This window comes from Capsicum annuum, chromosome 5 (assembly GCF_002878395.1).
Source record: "Capsicum annuum cultivar UCD-10X-F1 chromosome 5, UCD10Xv1.1, whole genome shotgun sequence".
NCBI classification, from domain to species: domain Eukaryota; kingdom Viridiplantae; phylum Streptophyta; class Magnoliopsida; order Solanales; family Solanaceae; genus Capsicum; species Capsicum annuum.
The window spans coordinates 172,491,032-172,518,029 of record NC_061115.1 but is presented as its reverse complement, the minus strand read 5'-3'; the positions used below and the strand labels follow the sequence as shown (position 1 = coordinate 172,518,029).

Genomic DNA, 26,998 nt, shown 5'->3' with positions numbered 1-26,998 from the left:
TAGTTGAGGTGACCTCTCAAACCTTAACAGGTTTTGTAGGAACACAAAGTCCATCAGCAATTACATCCCACAACTTTCTAACCTCTGCCATGATAAAATCATGCATGCGTGTCTTCCACCATCCATATTATTAGCCATTAAACCTGGGTGGTCTAGTAGTAGACTGACCTTCTTCAAAATTTATTGGTGCTGCCATTTGAGATGATCCTTCTTAGGTGTTAATTATTTAGAAAGAATCTGCTCTGATGCTAATTGAATAGACATAGGAGTTACCTACCAGCTTAGGGACCAGATCCCTAACCAACATATGCTGTAATAAATAAGTATAAGAAAAAGGTACAACATAAGGAAATAAAAACACAAAATTTACATGGAATCCTCATTGATCAAGCGAGTTAAACCACGACCTACCGCATAGGATTTACAACCACTTCACGATCTTCAAGCAACTTGAATATAAACTCTATTCTTTGAAGGATTAAACTCTTGATCCTATAAAACTTGAAATAACTCTATTACAAGACTCCACCACAATAAATCTATTACTAACAACTAAAATAAATAAATCTAGCTGATTTAATCACTAACTAACTCTAGCCTCAACTGTCAACTAACTCTAGCTTACTCAATATTATGAAAAGAACGAACAATGAAAATACCTACACTATCTTAACAAGAGAATTGGATTGAGAATTTATAAATCACTAGACAAAGACTTAAATACAAAAAGATCATAAGACACCACTAACAACTGCGCAAGTCCCTACTGCAAATGAGGCTTAGCTGAAATGATTTGCCTTAATAGAGATTTGAGTGTTCTTTGTATATGAGTGATAAGGTTTTCTTATTGAAATATGTTGTATATATATGTGACAAGAAAATCCAGGTCTCCTTTGATTAGTTGAGGAAAAATATTTTGCAACTCTACCATCTTTTTTAACCAACTTTCTACCATCCGATATAATTTTTAGTTGTACTGCTGACTTGATACAAAAGGCACAGAACCGATGAACATTGTCCTTAAGTAGCTTTAACTCATCATTAGAAGTGTTGTGCATGGCTCCATAGGGACCAGGTCCCAATAATGGCTTGTCAATCATCAAAACTAAAGACTTTAACACATATCATTAGTACAAATTCTTGAATATAAAACTTACACTCTAGGTCCAACTACAAAAGAATTATAGTTGAGAAGGATTTGCGTGTGTCCCCATTTAAAGTTCCTAAAATTGCTTATTAAAACTTTTTAAGATTTCATCTTAGTAAATTTATCAATCACTTTCTAAATGTCAATGAAGGAGAGACTTTGCTGTTATGATTCTACCACAATGTATGAATTGAGTACCACATCAATTTAATGGGGAGCTGATGTAGAATTCATATAGCCTTGAGCTCTCGTACCTTATTAACTATATTTTGGAGTGTAGTTATCCCGAGGTTTGTATTATTGGGGCAATCCTATGAATTATTGTTGTGTGACCAGGAGGTCATAGATTTGAGTCATAAAAATAGCCTCTTGTAGAAATGTAAGCTAAGGCTACAAGTAGACATAGTGTGATCCGACCCTTACCTAACACTCTTGCACAGTAAAGAGCTTTGTTTTCGGGTCTGGCCCTTCTTTTTTTTGGTTTGTTAAATGTCAATGTTGTAAACTTTAAAGTTAGTGAAAGTAAATTTTACATGAACTTGTTGGTAGCTAAAGTACATGGACTGGTTAGCAGCTCAAGTGGGAATGCCACCAGTTGGTGATGATGTGAAGGAAATGTACTGAAGTATTTACAAATGTGCTAGCGTAGTGGGCACGATTGCTACTGGGATTTGAGGGACATTCAAAATTTCACTCAATGGAATTTGTAGTTATCAAAATTAGTGGTTTTTGATATGTGACTGTAATACCCCATATTTTCCTAGCTAAAATTAGCTCTCAGTCCATAAGTTATCCAATATAAAATTTTAAAATACTCAGTATTTTTTAGTTTAGAACTCACCAATACATAGGAAATTCAGTTAGCTTTTCAACGATATAAAATTCACCAAAATCTGATACCCAAGCGAAGAGTTAGAGCCATTTTTGTGAAATAGTGTACCACCTGGTACTTCAGTGCGTCGTGGAGGAAGTCCACATGGTAATTGTCCTTTTCCAGTGAGCCAACGCGATACCATTACATCGCGTCACCAGCCAATTTCCCAATTGTCACGTTTCCAGTGTTGCTTTACGATAATAGCGCAAAGCGCCAAGGCCTAGTTTCCTATTTAGTGAGGCACCGCAATGGTGCCGTGTCACGCCACCAGCCCAGTTCCCAGTTGTCCACTTTTCAGTTAGCTGATGTAATTTTACCGCATCACGCCTGGGTAAAAAATTGATATTTCCAACTTTCATTTTTTAATTTTAGGGGCTCTTTGGTCAATTCTCAAAACCCCTACTCAGCCTAAACACAGGATTTGTACCCTAAATAACCTAATATATCATTATTCACTCACTTTTCCTAATATTTAAAACATTCTCTCTCAAGAGGCAAAAACCCTAGCTTCAAGAATCAAGGTCAATCCTCAAGAAATCCTCCAAGAACCTTCAAAAACTCTTATTTTGAGGTATGTTAGCTGTTCATTCATGGATTCCTTTAACCCATGAAGTCCAAGAACCTTTTTAAACATACAAGATCTTAGATTCATGATTTCTATGTATGAATTAGATTGAATTCATGTTCATGATATTAGTTGGGTTTCAATCCATGATTTAAATGCAAGTTTTATGAAAATTGAATAACATGTGTGATGAATATGTGATTATATTAATAAACCTTTGAATTTACAAATTGATTAATGTATCATGATGTTTATGTGTTGGCCATTATCATGTAAATAATTCATGCTCCCTAAGTGTTTGCTAAATTGCCTATGTAAAGTAAATAGTGGAATCATGACATATTATTATGTGGTCCCAATCATATACAAGCTTATTGCCTAAAAGTATTTGATGAAATGCCTATATGAATTGACTAGTGAAAGCATGACATGTTATTATGTGATCCCATTCATGCACAGGTTCATGTATATCAAATGTTTGACAAAATATCTAAATGAGTGCATTGTTAGCAAGCAAGTATTGTTATGCCTTTATGATCATGTTATGTCTTTTGTTTTATGTTATCGAATCCTGGGGGTATTTAATACCTGACAATCTAGTTGTTTACCTAGAGTCGATGTCAGTTACAAAATAATATCAGTCATGTCATGATTAGTAGAATTCATTCAGCTACAGAACTTATTAGAACTCTGTCAGTTAAGAACTTAGGAAAACTCAAAAAACTCAGTATCAGTCTAGTCCAGTTCTGTATACTCAGTTCAGTGTCTTTCAAATTGGAGTAGAATTTAGCACCGAGCTAGTGCAGGGATGACAGCTTCTCTGTTAGACAGGCAGAGTCGTTAGTAGCAGTCTTTGTACTCCAGAACTATGTAGCCAGCACAGCATGAGGAGTCACCCATTAGACTAGGCTTGACTACCTCCCAGGGGTCACCCATTAGATTAGGCTTGGCTTTGCCCAGGTGTCACTCATCAGTTAGGCTTGGCATCTTGGTTTTCCAATTTTAGTACCCGTGCCACGATATTAGCACCCTTCCAACTGGGGTCACAGGTTCGACCCCTATCAACTTAGATTTGGGGCATATTGGTTAGATGATTACCTCCTATAGTCTCAGTTTCAGTCTCAATTTTGAATCCAGTTCAGTTATACAGAATTAGGACTGTCAGACATAGTCACTCTGTATTAGAAATTTAGTTATCAATAACTTCAGATATCAGTTACTCAGTTATCAAAACTCAGTACTTACCTTCAGAAAAGCTCAGTTATAGTATACATATATGCACAGTATTACGTACTTAGTATTTATAGTAGTTTCAGTCATTCATGTACTCACATATTCAGTTACTCTATATCATTCAGTCAGTTACTGTTCATGTATACGAACGCTTGCATTCAGCCTTACTTTAGCTAGCATACTAGTATATTCCACGTACTGACGTATACTCTTTTTTGCGCTATGATGTCTCATATCATAGGTTCGGACGCATAGATTCCTGACCGTACTTAGGAAAATCCAGTCAGCATTCATAGATTTAGTAGCCCATAACTTTATTATTCATCTATAAATTAGGGTTTTATCTCAAAGATAATCCCCAAGAACAAGAAAAACCTAGGTGTTAAATTCCTAGTCAAGAATTCAAGTTTCTCCTCCATCAATCTTCAAGAAATCTTCCACCCAGGTATGTCATGTGTTGATTCATAGGTCCCTTTCACACATGAAGATCAAGAATCTCTTTTTAAAATCCAAGATTTGTGTATTTATGAATGTTCATTATTTAAATTGAATTGAAACTCACGTTCATAATGTTGTGGGGTTTTGATTCACATTTTAAATTACATATTCCAATGATTGACCCTAGAATGTGGTGATTTGCATAATAATTATGATAAAACCCCTTTAATTTACAAGTTGATTGATGTATCCATGATTATTAGATGTGTTGATGATTGTATAACCAAAGCATGCTCCTCAAGTGTTCGATTAAATGCTTATGTGAGGAAAAAAAGCCATACTAGTATGATAATATGAAATCCCCATTTATGTACAAGTTTATGCATGTCCAATGTTTGATGAACTGTCTTAGTCAATGAATTATGGATATATGGGTACCCATTGTGGTGCTTTAGAACTTGTACTTCATGAAATCTCCAACTTATTATATAAGGATTATGATGTTGGTCATGTATTCAAGAAAGTCATGCTTTGTCAGTTTCTTCCCATCGAGTCCTGGGGGTACTTGTACCCCAAAATTTAGCTATGTGCCTAGAATTAGTGTCATATTTTCATGATATCCTCAGTCAAGCCATGATCCATAGAACTTAGTCAGTCATCTGACTCAGGAAAGCTCAGTAATCCAGAAATCTTAGAAATCTCAGACAGTTATCAGATCTCAATAGCATTCTATCTGTTAACGAAACTCATTAACTCAGCCTAGGTCAATTTAGTTAATCATGTTTAGTGTCTATTCAGATGGGAGTAGAAATTAGCACTGAGTGAACCCAAGGATGGGAGCCCACCTATAATCTGAGGGTGCGATTCTTAATTCCAAAACTACATAGCCACCGTAGGTTGAGACATCATAGCCTGTTATATGAGGGTAGATAAGGTGGCTTAACCTATTATATGAGGGTTCCCACCATTGTCATGAGAGTTACCTATTATATGAGATTTACTCATAAATTGTCCTTACCAGTGGTGAGATATTGACACCCTTCTAATTGGGGGTTACAGATTGGACCCTAACTCAGCTATATTGCGTTATTTGGGGCATTTCAGTTAGATGAGTACTTCCCATAGTTTCAGTAGAATCAGGACTGTTAGATTCAGTCATTCAGTCTCAGTAATAGAACTAATATAGTTCTACAAGATTTAGGACTGTCAGATACAGTCAACTCAGAACAGTACAAAACTCAGCTAGTTCTATCAGAACCTAGACTATCAGATACAATCGCTCAGTATCAGTTATTTAAGTTATATAGATATTAGTATCTCATGTTATCAGTACTCAGACTCAGTAATCATGTTATCATGAACTCAGTTATAGTTATTATGTAGTCATGTATATATTGTCACGTTCATGTTATGCAGTTAGTTAGTATAGTTCATGCATGTGAACCTTTTTGCATTCAGCCTACCTCACATGCATACCAGTACATTCAAACATACTGACGTATTTGTGCTATGGTATTTTATACTATAGGTTGAGAAGAACGAGCTCCAGAGCATCAGTAGCATCCCAGTCTCCACAGTTAGAGTTAGCAGTGAGTCCTCATAGTTCGAGGACATAACCATTACTTTATCATCTCATTAATTAATTTATTAGTTGGAGTTAGTTGGGGACATATCCCATCAACTCCTTATTTAGATAGTTCAGTCAGTTAGAGGCTTTTCAAACTACAATATATTCAGACAGTTTATTTCAGTTGTTTTGGGTATTTCATATCCCATCCAGATGTTATGTTTTATCAGCTATCATGTCTTATTTTTGAACCTTATGGCATTTCAGCCTTTATTTATGCATTTCTACAGTATTTTATGCAGTGTTTAGGTACAGATATTAGTCTTGGGTTAGCTTATGGTCCTTCAGGGTTATGATCACCGTTTAGCATTCTGGGTACCAAATTCAGGGAGTTACAACTTGGTATCAGAGCCTAAGGTTCAATAGTGTCCTAGAAAGTCCAAAAGCCGCATTTAGTAGAGTCTTGTGCATGGGTATGTTGCGCACCACATTTATGTGCAGGAGGCTATAAGATATTTTAGGAGCAGTTTCCCTTATTTCAGTATGCATGTCATGCCAGTGAGCGTAATCTTAAGTCAATCTCTCAGTCTAATCCGTTTCTCCCTTATTTCTATAGAACACGCCTCTAAAAAGAAAAAAATGAGAATCAGCTAGCTCCTAGCCCAAAGATTCTTTGGGCGAACATGTTTCTTATGCAGAGTTCAGAGCTGCATTCACTACTCTTGCTTAGTCAGTTGCTGCTAAGAATGAACGACCAGCTGTCATTCCGGCCAGGCCAGTGGCTAATTCAGCTGCAGCCGAGATTTGAGACTTCACCTAAATGAATCCTCCATCCTTTTTCAGGTCTAAGTAAGATGAGGACCTCAGGAATTTCTTGATGAAGTTTAGAAGGTGACAAATATTATTGGGGTTACTTCTAGTAAGAGTGTGGATCTAGCTGCATATCAGTTGCAAGATATTGCTTACACTTGGTACAAATAGTGGAAGTCAGAGAGGGTTGTAGATGCAGGGCCTATTGAGTGGGAGGAGTTTGTTACTACATTCTTAGATAGATTCTTTCCCCTAAAGTTGAGAGAAGCTAAAGTATTAGAATTTATCAACCTCAGGCAGGGCAACATGACAGTGAAAGAGTACTTTTTTAAGTTTACTCAATTATCCAGATATGCTCCTTATGTGGTTGCAGATAGCAGGGCTAAGATGAGTAAGTTTGTTTCTAGGCTAAATGATAGTGTAGTCATTGAGTGCAGGTCTGCGATGTTGAATAGTAACATTAACATGGCCAGTCTTATGAACCATGCTCAGTAGATAGAACAGCAAAAGATTAAGATAAGGGAGAAGCATAATAAGAGAGCAAGGATAGGCAGTTTTAACTTTGCTCAGCCCAAATCAGAAGGAGAAAATCGTTCTTAGTTTCATCCTAAGTTAGCAGTTCCAGCACCTTCTTCAACTATTGCTCCTAGTCCTAAGTTTAAGCATGGTAATAAAGATAAAGCACCAGGCTCTAAGTCTTAGGGCAGTGTTAGCAGTGCCCGCACCTATCCTCTTTGTCAGACTTATGGAAAGCACTATCAGGGTATTTGCAGAGCTGACAGTGGTATATTTTTTTTGGATGTGGCAAGCCAGGCCACAGAGTTGGAGACTGTCCTCAGCTAGGTCCTCAAGGTCAGCATAATCGTTTCTCAGCTCAATCCGGTCGCCTAAACCAGTAGGGTTCCACCTCCAGGGCTACTACTGGGCAACGCCCAAATCGACTTTCTGTTCTCCAATCCTGGAAAGATTAGGAAAATTCCCCTGATGTGGTTACTGGTATATTACGAATCTTTTATGTGTATGTTTATGCTTTGCTAGATCAAGGAGCTTCTTTGTCTTTTGTTACTCCCTATATAGCAGGCAATTTCAAAAACAGTTCCAAAATTCTAGAAGATCCCTTTTTAGTCTCTACCCTAGTGGGTAAATCCCTTATAGCCCTGCGGGTATAGAAACTACCCAATTATGATATTTCAGAAAGTCACTTCAACAGACTTAGTAGAATTAGAGATGACTAATTTTGATGTTATTCTTGGCATGGATTGGCTTTATTCCTGCTATGGAACAGTTGAATGCAAAAATAGAAAAGTCCAGTTCTAGTTTCAAAATGAACCTGTCCTAAAGTGGAGGGGTAGCACTTCAGCTTTCAGAGGTCATCTTGTTTCCTACCTTCGGGCAAGGAAAATGATATCTAAGGGAAGTCTCTATCATCTTGTTCGAGTTAAGGACATTGGTTTTGAAAATCCCAGTCTTGATTCAGTCCTAGTCGTGAATGAATATTTAGATGTCTTTCCTGAAGATCTTTCAGGAATTTCTCCCGAAAGGGAAATAGACTTCAGTATTGATCTTCTTCTAGATACTCAGCCTATATTTATTCCGCCATACCGAATGGCACTAGCAAAACTCAAAGAATTGAAAGAGCATTTGAAGGATATCTAGATAAGGGATTCATTGGACCTAGCGTGTCCCCGTAGAGTGCACCAGTCTTATTCATACGCAAGAAAGATGGTTCTCTCAGAATGTGCATTGATTACCGCCGTCTAAATAAAGTTATGGTCAAGAACAGGTAACTTTTTCCCAGAATCGATGACTTGTTTGACCAACTTTAGGGTGCCAGCTATTTCTCTAAGATAAACCTCAGATCAGGCTATTATTAGCTCAGAGTCAGAGAATGTGACATTTTGAAAATAGCCTTTTGTACTTGGTATGGTCACTTCAAATTCTTAGTTATATCCTCTAGTCTTTCCAATGCCCCAATAGCTTTCACGGACTTAATGAACTGGGTATTCAAGCAGTACTTGGACAAGTTCGTCATTGTCTTCATAGATGATATTCTGGTCTATTTCTGCAGTGAGCATGATCATGCAGACCATCTCAGAATCATACTTCAGACTCTCAGAGATCATCAGATGTTCGCCAAATTCAGTAGTGTGAATTTTGGCTAAGGTTAGTAGCATTCCTTGGTTATATTATTTTCGGTGATGGCATTACTCTTGATCTTCAAAAGATCGAAGCGATAAAAAACTGGCCCAGACTTGCCTCTCCATCAGATATCAGGAGTTTCTTTGGTTTGGCTAGCTATTACAGATGGTTTGTTGAGGGGTTTTCTTCTATTATATCCCCTATGTCCAGATTGATTCAAAAGAAACTAAAGTTTCATTGGTCAGGTCATTGAGAGAAGAGTTTTCATGATTTAAAGACTCGACTCACCGTAGCTCCAATATTAGCTCTTCTAGATGGGTTTGTAGTGTATTGTGATGCATCCATAGTAGGTTTTGGTTGTGTCCTCATACAGCATAGTAAGGTCATAGCCTACACCTCTAGTTAACTTAAACCCCATAAGAAGAATTATCCTACTCATGATCTTAAGTTAGCAGCCGTAGTATTTGCCTTAAATTTGGAGGCATTATCTATACGGAGTTCATGTGGATGTGTTCACAGATCATAAGATCCTTCAGTATGTATTTTCTCAGAAAGATCTCAATCTTCATCAGAGAAGGTGGTTAGAGCTCTTTAAAGATTACAACATGAGGATTCTTTATCATCCGGGCAAGGCCAATGTAGTGGCTGACTCTCTTATTAGACTGTTCATGGGTAGCTTTGCTCATGTTGAGGAAGGTAAAAACAAGTTAACTGAGGAGATCCATCAGCTTGCTAGACTAGACGTTCACTTAGTCGATTCAGAGGAGGGTGACATATGGGTTCAGAGTAGTGTAGAATCATCTCTAGTTTTTGAGGTGTAAGAAAAGCAAGATACATATCCCAGTATAGTCAAGTTGAAAGAGTCAGTTAAGGATCAGAAAGTAGATATTTTCTCCCAAGGCAGAGATGGTGTTCTGCGTTGTCAGGGTTGTCTGTGTTCCAGGTGTAGATGATTTAAGGCAGCGAATTCTTGCAGAAATGCATGGTGCACTCTACTCTATTCATCTAGGGGCTATAAAGATTTACTGTGACTTGCTGTAGATCTATTGATGGAGTGGGATGAAGAGAGATATTGCAAATTTGTGGCTAAGTGATGTAAATATTAGCAGGTTAAGATAGAGCATTGAAAACCTAGTGGGTCCATGCAGGAGTTCAGTATTCCTACTTAGAAGTGGGAAGAAGAGAACATAGACTTCGTGATGGGTTTTACTCATACATATTGCCAACATGATTCTCTTTGGGTCATTGTAGATAGAATGCCCAAATCAGCTTATTTTCTTCCAGTTCATACCTCTTATTCAGCCGAAGATTACACCAAACTCTACATCAGAGAGTTGGGTAAATTGCATGGTTTTCCATTATCCATTATCTCAGACAGACCTAGTTCACCTTTTATTTTTGGAAAGCATTCCAAAAGGGTCTCGATACCTAAGTTTATCTCAGTACTGCCTTTTATCCTCAGACAGATGGTCAAGCAGAAAGGACCATTCAGACTTTAGAAAATATGATAATGGTGAGTGCAATTGATTTCAAGGGTAGTTAGGATGACCATTTGCCTTTGATTGAGTTTGCATACAACAACAACTATCATTCTAGTATTCAAATGGCTCCATTCGAAGCTCTTTATGGTAGGTGGTGCAGATATCCAATCAGTTGGTTCAAAGTTAGTAAGGCCTCAGTTATAGGGCCTGACTTAGTGTCCGACACTTTAGATAAAGTCCAATTGATTAGAGAAAGACTCTGGGCTGCTCAGAGCTGACAGAAGTCTTATGCAGATATGCGCAGAAAGGATCTCGAGTTGGAGATTAGTGATTATGTCTATCTAAAGATCTCTCTCATAAAAGGAGTGAAGAGATTCGGTAAGAACGGAAAACTCAGTCCTTGATATGTCGGTCCCTTCAATATTCTCAGTCGCTTCAGCAAGGTAGCTTATGAGCTCAAATTGCCTTCAGATCTAGCCTCAGTTCTTCCAGTCTACTATGTCTCTTTTCTCAAGAAGTGTATAGGTGACCCAGAAGCTGTAGTCCCTATTCAGAGCACATATGTTCAGAATAACCTCTCTTATGAAGAGATTCCTGTTGAAATCCTAGACTATCAGACTCGTAGACTGAGGAACAAAGAATTTCCTCTAGTCAAAGTTCTTTGGCCAAATTAGTTTGTCGAGGGAGATACTTGGGAAGCAGAAGCAGATATGCAAACCAAGTATCCTCACCTCTTCTCCGTCAACTCAGATCAAGCTCAAGGTAACAGTTCTCCTTAATATTACTCAGTTTCATATTCAGAATTCTATTCTAACTTGGTATTAAATGCCATTGCATATTCAGTCATGCATTCAAATGTCAGTTCAGTTGCATAATCATGAATCAGACATGCATTCTCATTGTGAGAACCCTAGTTCATCAGAATGCTCAATCTTGTATTCATTAATTAGTTACACATGCATCAGATATGAGTGTACAGTATAATATATTCAGTTATTAGTCATGTCAGTCATGAGATCATGTTTCAATTGTTTCATGTTTAGTATGTACATCAGTTTATCTTCTCCCCTCTCACTCAGTTTATCATGTTCTATTTTGGTGCTTTAGGACTTGTACTTTATGAAATCTCCAACTTATTGTATTATAGATTGTGATGTTGGTCATGTATTCAAGAAAGTCATGCTTTATCAGTTTCTTTCCATCGAGTTCTGGGGGTACTTATACCCAAAAATTTAGCTGTGTGCCTAGAATCAGTGTCATGTTTTCACGATATCCTCAATCAAGCCATAATCCATAGAATTCAGTAAGTCATGTGACTCAGGAAAGCTCAGTAATCCAGAAATCTTTGAAATATCAAATAGTTATCAGATTTCACTCGTATTCCATCAATCAACGAAGCTCAGTTAACTCAGTTCAGTTAATCATTTTCAATGTCTATTCAGATGGGAGTAAAAATTAGCACCGAGTGAACCAAATATGGGAACCCACCTATTATCTGAGGGTGCAATTCTTAGAAGCAATCCTTGCGTTCCAAAACTACGTAGAGAACATAGGTTGAGACATCATAGCCTGTTATATGAGGGTAGATGAGGTGGTTTAACCTGTTATATGAGGGTTCCCATCATTCTAATAAGACTTACCTATTATATGAGGGTTACTCACAAATTATCCTTACCAGTTGCGCGATATCGACACCCTTCTAAGGGTTTACATATTGGACCCCAACTTAGCTTTATTGCATTATTTGGGGCATGTCGGTTAGATGAATACTTTCCATAGTTTAAGTAGAATTAGAACTATCAAATTCAGTCATTCAGTCTTAGTAATAGAACTCAGATAGTTCTATAAGATTTAAGACTGTCAGATATAGTTAACTCAGACTAGTACGAAACTCAGCTAGTTCCATCATGTAATACACCATAATTTTTCCTAGCTTGAAATCATCTCAAGAATGTTAGAAACTTTATTTGAAAGGTTAATACACTTTTGTACGTGTGGCATTTTTAATAATTTCACTTTTTCATGTGGGAAATTAAATTATCTTTCCAACGATACCAATTTTGTCAAAATCTAACATCGGAGGAGAAAGTTATGGACAAAATACAAAAGGCAGTAAAACCACCGAGGTGCAACGGTAAGGCCGACGGACCATCGGACTAGCGATGGACCGTCTCTTAGGCCGTTGCAAGGGAAATAGTGAGGCCACCTTCTGTATAAGGTATGACAAGCAGTTTGACGGACTGTCAAACTTGCGATGGACTATCGCCCAAGCCGTCTCTACTTAGGCAGTTAGCACTTTTCTTGGTCCACGTACAACGGTCAAAACGATGGACCGTCACACGAGCCGTCACAGGTCCCGATTCAGCAAATAAAATCCATTTTAAAAGGGACTTTTTTGTCTTTGACCACCCGTTTATATACCCAATTATATCCGACCAAACCTCAGAAATTTATTATTTTTCTACCACAACAAAACTAGGGTTTTCTCTCTAACATTAATCTCCAAGAAAAAAATCCAAATATTCTTCAAGAACTAAGAGATTCAAATTCTTCATGTTAAGAACTTTAAGAAACTCAACCCAGGTATGCATAGTGTTCATTCATGAACTCCTTTTATTATCTCGTTAATTAATTTATTAGTTGAAGTTAGTTAGGGACATGTCTCATCAACTCCTTATTCAGACATTCATGTTTAGAGGCTTTTAAGACTACAGTATGTTTAGATAGCTCATTTCAGTTTTGCTTTTGGGTATTTCATACCACATCCATATGTTATGATTTATCAGATCTTATGTTATAGTTTTGAATCTTATGGCCTTTTAGTTCATGTTTCTACATTATATAGTATATATGCAGTATACAGGTACAGATATCATTCATGGGTTAGCTTGTGGTCCTTCAGGATCATGAGCACCGTGTAATATTCTGGGTACCAGATTCGGGGCATTACAAACTTGGTATCAGAGCCTAAGGTTTAATAGTGTCCTAGGAAGTCTGAAAGTCGTATCTAGTATAGTCTTGTGCATGGGTGTGTTTCGTGCATCATTATTGTAAAAGAAAAGCAAGATAGAGATCACAGCCTTGTCAAGTTAAAAGAGTCAGTTCAGAATCATAAATAGTGGTTTTCTTCCAAGGGGGAGATGGTGTTTTGCGTTGTTAGGGTCATCTGTTTGTTCCAACTGTAGATGACTTAAGGCAGCGAATTCTTGTAGAAGTGCATGGTTCGTGCTACTCTATTCATCCAGGGGCCACAAAGATTTACCTTAATTTGCAGGAAATCTATTGGTTGAGTGGCGTAAAGAGAGACATTGCAAAGTTTGTGGCAAAGTGCTCTACATATCAGCAGGTTAAGATAGAGCATCAAAAGCGAAGTGGGTCCATGCAGGAGTTCAGTATTTCTACTTGGAAGTGGGAAGAATGTAACGTAGACTTTGTGATGGGTTTGCCTCGAACTCGTCATCAACATGATTCAATCTGGGTCATTATAGATAGGATGACCAATTCAATTCATTTATTTCCAATTCATACCTTTTATTTAGCCGAGGATTACACTTAACTCTAAATCAGGTAGTTGGTCAGATTACACGGTGTTCCCCTATCTATTGTCTCAGATAGAGGTACCCAGTTCACCTCTTATTTCTAGAAAATGTTCCAAAAGGGTCTTGGTACCCAAGTTCAACTCAGTACAACCTTCCATCCATAGATATATGGTCAAGTAGAAAGGACCATTTAGACTCTAGAAGATATGCTAAGGTCGTATGGAATTGATTTCAAGGGTAGTTGGGATGACCACTTGCCTTTGATTGAGTTTGCACACAACAACAACTATCAATCTAGTATTCACATGGCTCCATTTGAAGCTCTCTATGGTAGGAGATGTAGATCTCCGATTGGTTGGTTCAAAGTTAGTAAGGTCTCAGTTATAGGGCCAGACTTGGTATTCGATACCTTAGAGAAAGTCCAGTTGATCAGAGAAAGACTCCGAGCTACTCAGAGCCGACATGAGTCTTATGCAGATGTTCATAGAAAGTATCTTGAGTTCAAGATTGGTGATCATGTATATCTAAAGATCTATCCCATGAAGGGAGTGATGAGGTTCAGAAAGAAGGGAAAGCTCAGTCCCCGATATGTCGGTCCCTTCAAGATTCTTAGTCGCTTTGGCAAAGCTTATGAGCTCAAATTGCCTTCAGATCAATCCTCAGTTCATCCAGTCTTCCATGTCTCTTTGTTAAGAAATGTATAGGTGACCCAGTAGTTGTAGTCCCTATAAAGAGATTCCAGTTGAAATCCTAGACTATCAAACTCGTAGATTGAGGAATAAAAAAGTCCCCCTTGTTAAGGTTCTTTGGTGAAATCAGTTCGTTGAGGGAGATACTTGGGAAGCAGAAGTAGACATGCATACCAAGTATCCTCACCTCTTCTCCGCCAACTCAGATCAAGATCAAGGTAATAGTTCTCCTTAAGCTTACTCAGTTTTATGTTCAGTGTTCATCACAGACTTGGTATCAAGTACCATTGCATATTCTGTCATGCACTCATGTATCGATTCAGTTATATAATTATGCATCAGACCTAAATTCTCATTGTGAGAAACTTAGTTCATTAGAACACCCAGTCATGCATTCATGAATCAGTTACATATGCATCAGATATGCATGTTCAGTATGATATGTTTAGTTACTAGTCATGTCAGTCATGAGATCATGTTCCAGTTATTAATGTTCAGTATGTACATCGATTAACTTATCCCCTCACTCTCATTCTCATTTGAGGATGAATGTTCTCAAGGGGGAGATATTGTAGTACCTCGTACTTTTTTCTAGCTTGAAATTATCTCAAGAATATTAGAAACTTACTTTGAAAGATAAATACACTTTTGTAGATGTGGTATTTTTAATATTTTCACTTTTTATCATGTAGGAAATTGAATTATCTTTCCAACGATACCAATTCCATCAAAATCCGACATCAGAGGAGAAAGTTATAGCCAAAATACGGAAGGCAGTAAAATAGCTCAGGTATGACGGTGAGGCCGACGGACCGTCAGACTAGCAACGGACCATCGCTCAAGCCGTCACAAGGGAAATGGTGAGGCCACCTTCTTGATAAGGTGCGACGAGCAGGTTGATGGACCATCGAACTTGCGACAGACCATCGCTACTTAGGCAGTAAGCCCTTTTCTTGGTCCATGTACGATGGACCGTCGCACGAGCCATCGCAGGTCCCTATTTTGAAAATTAAAGTCATTTTAAAAGGAACTTTTTGGTCTTTTACCACCCATTTATATTCGACCAAAGCTCATAAATTCATTATTTTTCTACCACAACAAAACTAAGGTTTTCTCTCTAACATTAATCTCCAAGAACAAAATTCAAATCTTCTTCAAGAACTAAGAGATTCAAATTCTTAAAGTTCAAGAACTTCAAGAAAATCAACCTAGGTATGCATAGTGTTCATTCATGGACTCCTTTCATCCATGAAGCCCAAGAATTCCTTTTCTAAGTTCAAGTTTTATGGATATCCTTTATGAATTTTCATGATTGGGCTGTTCTTGTTTATGTTGATAATGAGTAATTGAATTCTATTCCATGATTGGGTGATAAATTATATGTGGGTTTGATTAGTATAGATATAGATTCATGCTAACCTATGCATAAACCCTTGAATGATGAAATTAGAATTGAATCATGATGTTTAATTGTTGTATAATGTTGTTTACACATACTATGCCTACCATGTATTTGATTAAATTTCTAGATAATGGAAAATGCCCAACTAGCATGATATTATGAAATCCCTATGTATGTACAAGTTTATGCAGATCACATGTTTGATGAAATGCTTCAATAAATGTATTATGGATTATGATGTTAGTCATGTATTCAAAAAAGTCATGCTTTGTCAGTTTCTTTCCATCGAGTCCTGGGGGAACTTGTACCCAAAATATTAGCTATGTGCCTAGAGCCATGTCTTGTTTTCACGATACTTTCAGTCAAGCTATGATCCTTAGACTTCAGATAGTCTTATGACTCAGGAAATCTCCATGATCTCATAAACTCAGTCAATTATCAGATATCAGTAGTATTCCATCAGTCAATGAAATTCAGTAACTTAGTCCATGTTCAGTTCAGTAAATCATGTTCAGTGTCTATTTAGATGGGAGTAGAAATTAGCACCGAGTGAACCCAAGGACGGGAACTCACTTGTTATATAAGGGTCTGATTCTTAGAAAAAATCCTTGCATTCCAGAACTATGTAGCCATCATAGGTTGAGTCATCATAACCTTCTATATGAGGGTAGATAAGGTGGTTTAACCTGCTATATGAGGGTTCCCACTGTTCTCACTAGATTTACCTGTTATGTTAGGGTTATTCACACATTGTCCTTATTAGTGGTGCGGTATTGGCATTCTTCCAATCAGTGTACATATTGGACCCCAGCTTAGCTATTATAACATATTTAGGGCATGTTGGTTAGATGACTACTTCCCACAGTTTTAGTATCAGTATCAGTCAAGAACTCAGATAGTTATTCAGATTTTAAAACTATCAAATATAGGCAACTCAGATACAGTACAGAACTCAGCTAGTTCCATCGATTTAGGACTATCAGATACAGTCACTCATGTTATTAATTATATCATTTATCAGTATGTTATAATATTCAGATTCAGTAATCATGTCATCACGATATTAGTGTCAGTTTTTATATCTCATGCATGTACTCTCACGTTGATGATAGTCAATCTGTTATTATATTTGTTCATGCATATGAATCCCATGCATTCAGCTTACCTCACATGTATACCAGTACATTCAAAATGCTGACGCATTTGTGCTATGGTGTCTTATACCATGGGTTCAGAGACACGAGTTTTAGAGCATCAATAGATTCCAGCCTTAATTTTCAGAGTTAGATGTGAGTCCTCATATTTTGAGGACACGATCATCATTTTATTATCTCATTAATTAATTTACTAGTTGGAGTTAGTTGGGGACATATCCCATCAACTTCTTATTTAGACAGATATGTTAAGAGGCTTTTCAGACTACAGTATGTTCAAATAGCTTATTTCAGTTTTGTTTTTGGGTATTTCATACCCCAACCATATGTTATGATTTATTAGATCTTATTTTAAAGTTTTAAACCTTATGGCCTTTCAGTTAAGGTTTCCTCATAGTATAGTATGTATGCATTATACAGATATAGATATCAGTCATGGGTTAGCTTATGGTCCATCAGGGTCATGAGCACTATGTAATATTCTGAGTACCAGATTTGGAGTGTTAGAAACTTGGTATCAGAGCCTAAGGTTCAATAGTGTCCTAGGAAGTATGAAAGCCGTATCTAGTAGAATCTTGTGCATGAGTGTGTTGCTCGCCATATTTATGTGCAGGAGGCTATAAGATGTTTAAGGAACTATTTCCCTCTTTCATTATTCATTTCGTGCCAGTGAGCATAATCTCAAGTCAATCTCTCAGTCTAATCCGTTTTTTCTCCTTATTTCAGAACATGCCTCCCAAGAGAAGAACCCAGCCTGTATAAGAAGATCCCTTGGAAGAATATGTTTCTCATGCAGAGTTTAGGTCCATATTCACTATTTTTGTGCAGTCAGTTGCTGCTCAGAATGAATGACCTGCTGTTGTTCCAGCCAACCCAGTGGCTAATTCAGCTGCAACCAGGATTCGAGACTTCACCTGAATAATCCTCTATCTTTTCTTGGGTCTAAGACAGATAAGGAGCCTCAGGAATTCCTAGATCAGGTGAAGAAGGTTACAGACATAATGGGGGTTACTTCTAGTGCGAGTGCAGAGTTAGTTGCATATCAGTTGCATAATGTGGCTCATACTTGGTTCAAGCAGTGGAAGTTAGAAAGGGCAGATGATGCAGGGTCAGTTGAGTGGGAGGAGTTTACTTAATCATTCCTTGATAGATTATTTCCCCTAGATCTTAGAGAAGATAAGATGCTAGAATTCATCAACTTTAGGCAGGGCAATATGACAATGAAAGAGTATTCTCTTAAGTTTACTCAATTAGCCAGATATGCCCCTTATGTGGTTGCAGATAGCACGACAAGGATAAGTTTATTTCAGGGGTAAATAATAGTGTGGTTAATAAGTGCAAATCTACCATACTAAATAGTGACATAACTTTAGCCTGGCTTATGACTTATGCCCAGTAGATAGAGGAGCAGAAAGTTAGGATGAGGGAAAGGCAGAATAAGAGAGAAAGGTAAAGTAGTTTCAACTTTGCTCAACCTATGTCAGAAGGAGGAATCCGTTCTCCGTTTCATCCTAAGTCATCAGTTCCAGCTCCTTCTTAAGTCAATGCTCCAGTTCTTAAGTTCAAAGAGGGTAGCAAAGATAGAGCGCCAGGCTCTAAGTCCTAGGGCAGTGTTAGCATAGCCCACACCTATCCGCTTTGCCAGACTTATGGCAAGCACCATCAGGGTATTTACAGAGTTGGCAGTGGTAGTTGCTTTGGATATGATAAGCCAGGCCACAGAGTCAGAGACTGTCCTCAGCTAGGTCCTTAAGGTCAATAGAATCGCTTCTCAGCTTAGTTCGGTCGCCCAAATCAGTAGGGTGCCACCTCCAGTGCTACTAGTGCCAATGCTCAAATCATCTATATGCTCTTTAGTCCTGACAAGATCAGGAAAATTCTCCTGATATAGTTACCGGTATGTTACAGATCTTTCATATGCATGTTTATGCTTTGCTAGATCCAGGAGCTTCTTTGTTTTTTTTTCACTCCTTATATAGTAGTCAATTTCGAAGTCAGTTTCAAAATTCTAGCAGATCCCTTTTCAGTCTCTACCCCAGTAGGTAAAACCATCATAGCCCGGTAGGTATACAGGAACTGCCCGGTTATGATATTTCAGAAAGTCACCTCAGCAGATTTAGTCAAATTAGAGATGACTAATTTTGATTTCATTCTCTACATGGATTGGCTTCATTCCTACCATGCCATAATCGACTACAGAAATAGAATAGTCCAGTTTTAGTTTCCAAATGTACCCGTCCTTGAATGGAAGGGTAGTATATCCACTTTTAGGGGTCAGCTTGTTTCCTACCTTCGGGCATGGAAAATAATATCTAAAAGATGTGTCTATCATCTTGTTCATGTTAAGGATTACAGTTCTAAGAGTCCCACTCTTGAATCAGTTTCAGTTGTAAATGAATATTCAGATGTTTTTTCGTAAGATCTTCCAAGAATTCCTCCCAAAAGGGAAATAGACTTTGGTATTGTGATGCATCCAGAGTAGGTTTTGGTTGTTTCCTCATACAGCATAGTAAGGTCATAGCCTATGCCTCCAGACAGCTTAAAACCCATGAGAAGAATTACCCTACTCATGATCTAGAGTTAGCAGCTATAGTATTTACCTTAAAGATTTGGAGGCATTACCTATACGGTATTTATGTAGATGTGTTCACAGATCATAAGAGTCTTCAGTATGTCTTTTCTCAGAAAAATCTCAATCTTTGTCAGAAGAGGTGGTTAGAGCTCTTGAAAGATTATGACATGAGTGTTCTTTATCATCGAGAAAGGCCAACGTAGTTGTTAATGCTCTCAGTAGACTATCTATGGGCAGTGTTACTCATGTCGAAGACAGTAAGAAGAAGTTAGCTCAGGAAGTCCGTCATCTTGCGAGACTATGCATTCTCTTAGTTGATTCTTCAGAGGGTGATTTATGGGTTCAGAGTAGTTAAGAATCATCTCTAGTTTTCGAGGAAAAATAAAAGCAAGATAGAGATCCTAGCCTTGTCAAGTTGAAAGAGTCAGTTCAGAATTAGAAAATAGAGGTTTTCTTCTAGGGGGAGATGGTGTTCTGTGTTGTCAGGGTTGTCTGTGTGTTCTAGCAGTAGAAGACTTAAGGCCACGAATTCTTGTAGAAACGCATGGTACGCACTGCTCTATTCATCCAGGGGCCATAAAGATGTTTCATAATTTGCAGGAAATCTATTGGTGGAGTAGGATGAAGAGAGACTTTGCAGAGTTTATGGCTAAGTACTCTACATGTCAGCATGTTAAGATTGAGCATCAAAAGTCTAATGGGTCCATGCAGGAGTTCAGTATTTCTACTTGGAAGTGGGAAGAATTAAACATAGACTTTATGATGGGTTTGCCTCGAACTCGTCATCAACATGATTCAGTCTGGGTCATTGTTGACAGGATGACCAAATGATCTCATTTTCTTCCAGTTCGTACCTCTTATTCAACCAAGGATTATGCCAAACTCTACATCAGGGAGTTGGTTAGATTGCACGGTGTTTCACTAGCTATTATCTAAGACAGAGGTACCCAGTTACCTCGCATTTCTAGAAAACATTCCAAAAGAGTCTTGGGACCCAATTTCATCTCAGTACAACTTTCCATCCTCAGACAGATGGTAAAGCAGAAAAGACCATTCACACTCTACAAGATATGCTAAGGGCATATGCAATTGATTTTAAGGGTAGTTGGGATGACTACTTGCCTTTGATTGAGTTTGCATAAAACAACAACTATTATTCCAATATTCACCTGGCTCTATTCGAAGCTCTCTATGGTAGGAGATGTATATCTCTAATTGGTTGGTTCAAAGTTAGTGAGGCCTCAGTTATACGGCTTGACTTGGTATTCGACACCTTAGAGAAAGTCAAGTTGATCAGAGAAAGACTCCAGGCTGCTCAGAGGTGATAGAAGTCTTATGTAGATGTTCGTAGAAAGGATATCGAGTTTGAGATTGGTGATCATGTATGTCTAATGATCTCTCCCATGAAGGGAGTGATGAGATTTAGCAAAAAGGGAAAGCTCAGTCCCCGATATATCGATCCCTTCAAGATTCTCACTCGCTTTGGCAAGAAAGTTTATTAGCTCAAATTTCTTTTAGATCTAGCCTCTGTTCATCTAGTTTTCCATGTCTCTTTGCTTAATAAATGTATAGGTGACCTAGTAGTTGTAGTCCCTATTCAGATCATCGATGTTTAGAATAGCCTCTCTTATAAAGAGAGTCCAGTTAAAATCCTAGAATATTAAACTCGTAGATTGAGAAACAAAGAAGTCCCTCTATTTAAGGTTCTTTGGAAAAATCAGTCCGTCGAGGGAGATTCTTGGGAAGCATAAGAAGACATGCGTACCAAGTATCCTCACCTCTTTTCCACCAACTCAAATTAAGCTCAAGGTTACAGTTCTCCCTAATATTGCTCAGTTTCATGTTCAGTGTTCATCAAAGACTTGGTATCAAGTACCATTGCATATTTAGTCATTCATTCATGTATCAGTTCAATTGTATAATTATACATCATGCATGCATTCTCATTGTGAGAAACTTAGTTCATCAGAACAACCAGTCATGCATTCATAAATCAGTTACACATGCATCATAGCCTACGCCCCTTGATAGCTTAAATCCCATGAGAAAAATTACCCTACTCAAGATCTTGAGTTAGCAGGTGTAGTATTTCTCTTAAATATTTGGAGGCATTACCTATACGGTGTTCATGTAGATGTGTTCATAGATCATATGAGTCTTCAGTATGACTTTTCTCAGAAAGATCTCAATTTTCATCAGAGGAGGTGGTTAGAGCTCTTGAAAGATTTTAACATAAGTGTCCTTTATCATCTGGGTAAGGCCAGCATAGTGGACGATACTCTCAGTAGACTGTGTATGGTTTGTATTGCTCATGTCAAAGACAGTAAGAAAAAGTTAGCTCAGGAAGTCCATCATCTTATGAGACTAGGCATTCGCTTAGTCGATTCTTCATAGAGCGATATATGGGTTCAGAGTAGATCAAAATTATCTCTAGTTTTCGAGGTGAAAGAAAACCAAGATAGAGATCCCAGCCTTGTCAAGTTGAAAGAGTCAGTTCAAAATGAGAAAATAGAGGTTTTCTTCCAGGGGGAGATGGTGTTCTGCGTTTTCAGGGTCGTCTGTGCGTTCTAGCTATAGATGACTTAAGGCAGCAAATTATTGCAGAAATGCATGGTGTGCGCTACTCTATTCATCCAGGGGCCATAAAGATATACTATAATTTATGGAAAATCTATTGGTAGAGTGGGATGAAGAGATATATTATAGAGTTTGTGGCTAAGTGCTCTATATGTCAGCAGGTTAAGATAGAGCATCACAAGCCTAGTGGATCCATGCAGGAGTTCAGTAGTCCTACTTGGAAGTGGGAAGAAGTGAACATGGACTTTGTGATGGGTTTGCCTTGAACTCATCATCAGTAAGATTTAGTCTAGGTCATTGTAGACAGGATGACCAAATCAGCTCATTTTCTTCCGGTTCATACCTTTTATTCAACTGAGGATTACGGAAAACTCTACATCAGGGAGTTGGTCAGATTGCCTGGTGTTTTGCTATCTATTATCTCAGATAGAGGTACCCAGTTCACCTCTCATTTCTGGAAATCATTCTAAAAGATCTTGGTTCCCAAGTTTATCTTAGTACACCCTTCCATCCTCTGACAGATGGTCAAGTAAAAAGGACCATTCAGACTCAAGAAGAAATGCTAAGGGCATGTGCAATTGATTTCAAGGGTAGTTGGAATGACCACTTGCCTTTGATTGAGTTTGCATACAATAATAGCTATCATTCCAGTTTTCACATAGCTCCATTCGAAGCTCTGTACAGTAGGAGATGTAGCTCTCCAATTGGTTGGTTCAAAGTTAGTGAGGCCTTAGTTATAGGGTCTAACTTGATATTCGATGCCTTATAGAAAGTCCAGTTGATCAGAGAAAGACTCTGAGCTGTTCAGACCTGATAGAAGTCTTATGCAGATGTTCGTAAAAAGGATCTCAAGTTTGAGATTGGTAATCATGTCTATCTAAAGCTCTCTCCCATGAAGGGAGTGAAGAGGTTCGGTAAGAAGGAAAAGCTCAGTCCCCAATATATTGGTCCCTTCAAGATTCCTAGTCGCTTTGGCAAGGTAGCTTATGAGCTCGAATTGCTTTCAGATCTAGCCTAAGTTCATCCAATCTTCCATGTCTCTTTGCTCAAGAAATGTATAGGTGACCTAGCAGCTGTATTCCCTATTCAGAGCATCGATGTTCAGAATAGCCTCTCTTATGAAAAGATTCCAGTTGAAATCCTAGACTATCAGACTCGAAGATTGAGAAACAAAAAAGTCCCTTTAGTTAAGGTTCTTTGGTGTAATCAGTCCGTCGAGGGAGCTTCTTAGGAAGCATAAGTAGACATGCGTACCAAGTATCCTCATCTCTTCTCCTTTAACTCAGATCAAGCTCAAGGTAATGGTTCTCCTTAAGCTAACTCAGTTTCATGTTCAGTGTTCATCACAGACTTGGTATAAAGTACCATTGCATGTTCAATCATGCATTCATGTATCAGTTCAGTTATATAATTGTGCATCAGACATGCATTCTTATTGTGAGAAACTTAGTTCATCAGAACACCCAGTCATGCATTTATGAATCAGTTACACATGCATCAGATATGCATGTTCAATTATAAATTATGTCAGTCATGAGATCATGTTCCAGTTATTCATGTTTAGTATACACGTCGGCTATCTTCTCCCCTTACTTTCAGTCTTATTCAAGGATGAATTTTCTCAAGGAGAGATATTGTAATACCCCATACTTTTTCCTAACTTGAAATTGTCCCAAGAATGTTAGAAACTTAATTTGAAATATTAATCCACTCTTGTAAATATAGTATTTTTATGATTTTAACTTTTGGTCATGTGGGAAATTGAATTATCTTTCCAACGATACCAATTTCATAAAAATCCAACATCGGAGGAGAAAGTTATGGCCAAAATACAGAAGGCAGTAAAACCGCCCAGGTACAACGGTGAGGCCGACGGACCGTCAGACTAGCGACAGACCGTCGCAAGGGAAACAGTGAGGCCACCTTCTGGATAAGGTATGATGGTCAGGTTGATAGACCATCGAACATGCGATGGACCATAGCCCAAGCCATAGCTACTTAGGCATTAAGCCCTTTTCTTGGTCCACATACGACAATCGAAATGATGGACCATCGCCCTAGTGATAGACCATCGCACGAGCCATCTCAGCTCCCGATTTAGCAAATAAAAGCCGTTTTAAAAGGGGTTTTCTGGTCTTTTACCACCCACTTTTATATTCAATTATATCCGAACAAAGCTAAAAAATTTATTATTTTTTTACTACAACAAAACTAGGGTTTTGTCTCTAACATTAATCTCCAAGAACAAAATCCAATTCTTCTTCAAGAACTAAGAGATCCAAATTCTTCAGGTTTAAGAACTTTAAGAAACTTAACCCAGGTATGCATAGTGTTCATTCATGGACTTCTTTCATCCATGAAGCCCAAGAATCCCTTTTCTAAGTTCAAGTTTTATGGATTTCCTTTTTGAATTTTCATGATTGGGCTGCTCTTGTTCATGTTAATAATGAGTAATTGAATTCTATTCCATGTTTCGGTGATAAATTATATGTGGGTTTGATTAGGTCAAATATAGATTCATGCTAACATATACCTAAACCCTTGAATGATGGAATTAGAATTGAATCATTATGTTTAATTATTGTATAATGTTGTTTACACATACTATGCTTACCATGTGTTTGATTAAATTTCTAGATGAAGGAAAATCCCCAACTAGCATGATATCATGAAATCTCCATGTATGTACAAATTTATGCAGATCACATGTTTGATGAAATGCTTCAATAAATGTGTTATGGATTATGATGTTAGTCATGTATTCAAGAAAGTCATGCTTTGTCAGTTCCTTTCCATCGAGTCCTGGGGGAACTTGTACCCAAAATATTAGCTGTGTGCCTATATCCATGTCATGTTTTCATGATACTCTCGGTCAAGCTATGATCCTTAGACTTCAGATAGTCTTATGACTCAGGAAATCTCCATAATATCATGAACTCAGTTAGTTGTCAGATATCTGTAGTATTCCATCAGTCAATGGAATTCAGTAACTCAGTCCATGTTCAGTTCAGTAAATCATGTTTAGTGTCTATTCAAATAGGAGTAGAAATTAGCAGTGAGTGAACCCAAGGATGGGAACTCACCTGTTATATGAGGGTGTGATTCTTTGAAGCAATATATGAGGGTGTGATTCTTAGAAGCAATCCTTTCATTCCAGAACTATGTATCCAGCATAGGTTGAGACATCATAGCCTTCTATATGAGGGTAGATGAGGTGGCTTAACCTGCTATATGTGGGTTCCCACCGTTCTCACTAGAGTTTCCTGTTATATTAGGGTTACTCGCACGTTGTTCTTACTAGTGGCACGGTATTGACACTCTTCCAATCAGGGTACAGATTGGACCCCAGCTCAGATATTATAGTATATTTGGGTCATGTCGGTTAGATGACTAATTCCCGCAGTTTTAATAGCAGTATCAGTCAAGAACTCAGACAGTTTTTCAGATTTCAGGACTGTTAGATACAATCCACTTAGATACAGTACGAAACTCAGCTAGTTCCATCAGATTTAGGACTATCAGATACAGTCACTCATGTTATCAGTTATATCAGTTATCAATATGTCATGTTATCAGTATTCAGATTCAGTAATCGTGTTATCTCAGTATAAATATCAATTTTTATGTCTCATGCATATACTCTTATGCTCATGATAGTCAGTCTGTTATTATATTTGTTCATGCATATGAACCCCATGGATTTAGATTACCTCACATACATACTAGTAAATTCAAAGTACTGATGCATTTACGCTATGGTGTCTTATACCATAGGTTCAGAGACACGAGTTTCAGAGCATCAATAGATTCCAGTCTCAGCAGTCAGAGTTAGAAGTGAGTCATCATCTCTCAAGGACACAATCATCATTTTATTATCTCATAAATTAATTTATTAGTTGGAGTTAGTTGGGGACATGTCCTATCAACTCTTTATTGAGACAGTCATGTTTAGAGGCTTTTCAGACTATAGTATGTTCAGATAGTTTATTTCAATTTTGTTTTTGGGTATTTCATACCTCATCTATATGTAATAATTTATCAGATCTTATGTTACAGTTTTAAACCTTATGGACTTTTAGTTCATATTTCCGCATTATGCAGTATACAGGTACAGATAATAGTCAAGGGTTAGCTTGTGGTCCTTCGCGGTCATGAGCGCCGTGTAATGTTCTAGGTACTAGATTCAGGGCATTACATATCAGAACCTGGACTGTCAGATATAGTTTCTTAGTATCAGTTATTTCAGTTATATAGATATCAATATCTCATATTATCAGTACTCAGACTCAGTAATCATGTTATCACGAACTCAGTTATAGTTATTATATAGTCATGCATGTATTCTTATGTTCAAGTTATGCAGTCAGTTAGTATAGTTCATGCATGTGAACCCTTTTGCATTCAGCCTATCTCACATACATACCAGTATATTCAAACATACTAACGCATTTGCGCTATGGTTTTTTAAACTATTGGTTCAAAAGCACGAGCTCCAGAGCATCAGTAGTATTCCAATCTCTGCAGACAATGTTAACAGTGAGTCCTCATCCTTCGAGGACATGATCATTAATTTATTATCTCATTAATTAATTTATTAGTTGGAGTTAGTTAGGGATATGTCCCATCAACTCCTTATTCAGACAGTTCAGTTAGTTATAGGCTTTTCATACTATAGTATGTTCATACAGTTTATTTTAGTTATTTCAGGTATTTCATACCCCTCTAAATGTTATGTTTTATCATCTGTCATGTCTCAGTTTTGAAAGTTATGGTCTGTCAGCCTTTATTTCTGCATTTTTATAGTATTTTAT

General features: G+C 37.7%; 1 pseudogene; it reads left to right on the top strand.

The window, feature by feature from the left end:
- LOC107871941 overlaps positions 1 to 26,998 on the top strand; it is a 49,587-nt pseudogene that overhangs the window by 22,146 nt on the left and 443 nt on the right.